This window comes from Pteropus alecto, unplaced genomic scaffold (genome assembly GCF_000325575.1).
Source record: "Pteropus alecto unplaced genomic scaffold, ASM32557v1 scaffold121, whole genome shotgun sequence".
Taxonomy (NCBI): domain Eukaryota; kingdom Metazoa; phylum Chordata; class Mammalia; order Chiroptera; family Pteropodidae; genus Pteropus; species Pteropus alecto.
In genome coordinates this window covers 7935925-7941281 of record NW_006434369.1, presented here as the reverse complement: position 1 = coordinate 7941281, position 5357 = coordinate 7935925, and positions in this window count along the sequence as shown.

Sequence of the window (5357 nt, the reverse complement as noted above, 5' to 3'; positions counted from 1 at the left end):
TGATAATGGGTAGCAGAGTCCTCGAGGAAGGGTTCTGCAGACCTCTGTAGAAAAAGCGCTGTAGGCAGAAATGTTGGACCATAACCACAGGAGGCCTGGAAGGGCCCAGAAACTTCTATTACTGTGGGCTTTAGCATCCACACAATTGGCATAGCTCACAAAGCACTTGTCATGGCCTCAGTGATACCTTAATTAATGAGATGCTGACATTCTTTTTTAAATTTTTTCATTGTCTTCTAAAATTATGCCGGAAGGAATATTTGTAGCTTTCAAATTAATTAGCCCCACCACTGGAATCTGGTGGAATGAGGCTGGCTGGGGGATTCAGAAAAGGCTTTCCTGACCAAGTGGCATTTCAGATGAGATCTATAGGATGAATAAGAGACAGCTGGGGTGGAGGGAAGGGCAGGGTAGTCCAAACAGAGTAAACGTGCTGTCAAAGGCCCTGAAGTGGCCCACTCAACTTGAAGATGTTACATCCAAGGTCATACTCTACAGCTTTGCATCTCTAAGCACAGGGTGGACACCTTCTCCTTCGTGCCAGCTAAAGCTGGTAGCCCCATCCACTCTGCAGGTATTCTAGAATGTACGTGTCTTCTGTCTCTCTGCCCTGTGCTGCTCTTCAGGGTCCTGCTTATATGAGATGCTGGTCCTTTAATTTTTTAAGCCTTTCCCAAAGCCTTGAAACTACTCCTTATAGCTTCTGATGTGTATCTATCTCCCTTAGGCTCTGAGGGCGACCAGCCTGCTGGCCCTGAATTCCCGTTCTCCTGCTTCATTGCCAGGCATGCACAGGCTTATTTAGTGACATCTGGAAAATGACTTTCCTCCTCCATGCTTTAGCTTTTTATAACTACATGCCATTCTATAATCTCAGTTATGTTTTCATGGCCTCAGCTTTTAAGAAAAGTTTAATATCTTTTGAAGAAAATATCATATAGTTATATTTACTTTCATAGTAGATATAGCAGAGAACCAAAAGTGTAATGATAGGTGTACCCAGTTTTTGGAAAAACTAATGCATGGAAATTCTCATAAGCCAGTTATATTCGGAAAGGATTTGTCACATTAGAAAATCACCACTACTTTCCTGTAAATAATTTCTACACTGTAGTTAGAACAAGATCAAAAACTTTAAAAATTCATTTCAGAGCCAACTTCTCAGCATCTGTAGGAAGATCCTCCTTGTATAAAAACAGGCACATCTGTATTGTTCCTTTCTCCCTCCCTCCACTTAACCACACTGAGATTTTCTTGGCTTCCCCTTCCTGTAACTCTGTAATCTCTGACCTTCAGTTGGGCCTTCTTCGTGCTCACACATAGACTCCACCCAGCTCAGATTCAAAAACCGGAGCTGCCTTTGGAAGTTTCCTGGCTCACTGGCCTCTTAATCCCAAACCCACTCCAGCTACTGTCTCATTTCTTTGCTTCCCTTTTCCAAGGAAACTCTTCAGAAAGTTGTTTATACTGATTATCTCCAATTCCTCCCCTCCCATCATCTCTTGAACCCAATTGAACCAGGCTTTTACCCCACCACTCCTCTGAAACTGCTCTTCTTGTCAAGGTCACCAGCCAAATCTCATGGGCACTCATCTTACACAACCTCTCAGTAGCTGATTATTCTCTCTGCTATGAAACCCCTTCTTTACTTGATGGACCACCACTCTCTCATGCTTCTCCTCTCACCTCACTTGTTATTCTTTGCTAGTTCCTCCTTATTTCCCCAACCCCCAACCATTGGAATATTCTGAGACTCAATCCTCAGATTTCTTCTCTCTTCTCTCTTCATTCACTCCCTAGGTGACATCTTTGCTCCTGTGGTTTTAAATATACGGTGAAAATTACCAAATCCATATTTCAGTTGGGACTTCTTCTCTGAACTCCAGCCTTATTTATCCAATTGCTGACTTGAAGCTACTACTTGGATATTTAACAAGATATCTCAAATTTAACATATCCACAACTGAGCTCTGATTCCACCTTGCAAAACTGGCTCTTTGCACAGTGTGAATAATGGCCTCTCAAATATGTCTATGTCTAATCCCTAGAACCTATGAATTTATTACCTTACATGGCAAAAGGGACTTTGCAGATATGATTAAGTTAAGGATCTTGAGACCAGGAGATTATCCTGGATTATGTGGGTATGCATGATGTAATCACAAGGGTCCTTATAAGATGGAGGCAGGAGGATCAGAGTCAGAGAGAGAAAAAGTTGATATGACAACAGAACCAGAAGTTAGGATGATGCACTTTGAAGATGGAGGAAAAGTCCATGAGGCAAGGAAGAAAGGCAGCATCTAAAAGCTAGAAAAGGCAAAGAAATGGATTCCTCACTGAAGCCTCCAGAAGCAACATAATGCTGCCAACACTTTGACTTTAGACTTTTGACCCCCAGAACTAAATTCTAACCCCCAGATAATAAATTCATGTTGTTTTAAGCCACTGAGTTCATGGAAATTTGGTACAGTAGCAATAGGAAGCTAACACACACACATTTTTCCATGTCAATGAGTGCTGACTCCTTCATTTCAGTTACTCCAAAGGGACTCTGGTGTTGTTTCTGTTTTTCCTTTCTCTCACACCCCACATCCAATCAATCCATTAGCAAATTGTATTGGCTCTACCTTCAAAATATATCCAGTTCAAACTACTTTTCATAATCACCACCAGTGCAGTCTACTCTAAACCATCATTACCTCTTTGTTGCAATTATCTCCTAAAGATTCTTCCCACTTTCCTTCTTTCCTTACCTACAGTCTATTCCACTTATCAGCCAGAGTGATCAGGTTAAAACATAAGTTAGAGCTTAGCATTCCTTTCATAAAACCTTCAATGGCTTCCCACCTCAAGCAGAATAAAAGCCTGTCTTTATCAAGGTCTATGTCAAATGAACTCTTTTGAGTCTGGAGGCTTTGGCTAAAAATTAATAAAGATTTACTCAAGGGTCTTAAAGTTTGCAAACTGGGAACACAGCTAGGTAGAAAACCCAGAAGTGTTCCAAAGAAGAAAGAAAAGTTGAGTTCTTATGGTAAAAAGTATATTCTTGAGAATGATCAGTCCTGCATTCTTAGCCCTAGGATTGAAACAGGATGATTATCAATCAGACGTCAGGGGCTTTGTATGATCAGGTGGATCTCAGGTGGTTTAGATATGTGAGTCCTTCCAGGGGCGTGATCAGAGGGTTACCTGGAGGTCTGGTGTATGTCCAGGTAGCAATGCACAACAAGCTGATGTATATCCAGGCATTGACGTGGGACTAGAAAATTAAAAAGTTTAACTTCCTCTTTCCGACTTATTTCACTTAGCATAGTACCAATTAGATCCATCCATGTTGTCACAATGGCAAGATTTCATTCTTTTTTTTATGCTGAGTAATATTCCATTGTATATATGTACTACATCTTCTTTATCCATTCGTCTATTGATGGACACTTAGGTTGCTTCCATATCTTGGCTATTGTAAATAATGATGCAATGAATACAGGGGTGAATATAGCTTTTCGAATTAGTGTTTCAGATTTCTTTAAATATTCAGAAGTAAAATCTAAAAAACGAAAAAATGAATAAACAAAACAGAAACAAACTCATGGATACAGAGAACGAATTGATGATTGCCAATTATATGAATCAGGGATATGAATCAGGGAAATGGAAGAAAAAGGTGAAAAGATTAAGAAGTACAAATTGCCAGCTAAATAAACAGTCACAGAGATGTAAAGTATGCATAAAGAATATAGTCAATAAAATTGTAATAACTGTGGATGGTATCAGATGGATACTAGACTTATAGAAATGTCTAATCGCTATGTTGTACACCTGAAACTATATAATATTGTATGTCAATTGTAATTGGAAAAAAGTTTAAGTTCCCAGGCTAGTTAGAACCAGAATACAATCATTTCCTCATGCCTCAACTTTTATAATGTTAATAATTTTAACAGCTTGGTTAAATTGACTCCATTTTATGTATTCTCTATCTCCGCTCTTTCTTTACCTACGAGGATATGCATGGTCTGGGTCCCGAACACCTCTCTGAGCCCATTTCCTGTCACTCTGCTTCAATCACACCAGCATGCAGTAGGTGGTAGGAGGTGCTGCTCAGCTCGCCCTTCAGGAATTGAAGATGTACTGCTGGGAGTGCTGCTGGCTGACAGCCTTCAGGTACTGAGGGTGACCTCAGCTGAGGAGAGTTGTCTCTCCCAACATTTCATCCTGCCTCTTCCCATGGCAGCCACAACTGAATGACATGCAGGTTTAAGGGCCCAGTCCCCTACCCCTAATGTGGAACAGCTTCGAAGGGTCATCCTGTCTTCAGAACTCCCCTTCGGTTGTCTGAGGCATTTGTTGAGACTGTATCACAGCTCATTGTCTTCTGCCCAGTCTTGCTTCTTTCCCCTCCAAACCCTTCCACAGGTTGATCCCAAGAGTATGCCCTAATACACATCTTGTGTCTGATCAGCACCTCAGAAACTACTTCCCTGGGAACCTGACCTGAGAAACTGATTTCTTTGCTTTTTCTCCAATGCCCCGAGTACCCTTTGCCTCAGGGCTTTTGCAATTGCTGTTCCTTCTGCTTATAAGGCTATTCTCCCAGATATTCACATAGCTCACTTCCTCACTTTTTTCAGTCTCTGCTCAAATGTCCCAGAGTGCCCTTCTTGACTACCTTATGTAAAATAGCAGGCACCATTATCACCAACATTACTATCTCCCTTAATCAGTTGAATTGTTGTCTATAGTATTATCACCATTTGATATGTATTTCCTTGTTTTTTTTTTGTTTGTTTAATTTTCTGTTACTACTCTCTAGATCCATTGGGTAGGACTTCATTAATTTTGTTCACTGCTATTTCCGTGGCAACTAGAATTGTGCCTGATACATAGTAGAGACTCAGCAACAAGTTAGGCTAGGCTAGTGCTGGTCTCGCTCTGACCTGATTCCAGTCATTGGCCATTGTTATATTCCGTGTGACAAAAGTCCCACCTGTGGGTTTCTATTTTGACCTTTTGAACCCTTTGATTCTGACTCAATGCCTTTATGGTTTCTATCCTCTATGCATAAAGGTTTTCTGCCTTGTTTCTTCCTCCTCAGTCTTTCTAGAGATTGCAATCCTGCCCCTATAGCAAAGTCTCTATATGCCTGCTATTATATTAGCAGGAATCCCACCTCTCACTCTCCATATGTCATTGTATTGTTAGTTATAGGACCCCCCGCTCCCCCGCCCAATCCAAGTCCTTATTCTCATCAATGTTCCACCCATGATCTGGTCCCCTCCCTGTCCATATACAAACTATAAGCCATATCTTGATTTTCAGCATCAAAGAGGGTATTTAAAGGCTGTGTCTGATGTAGG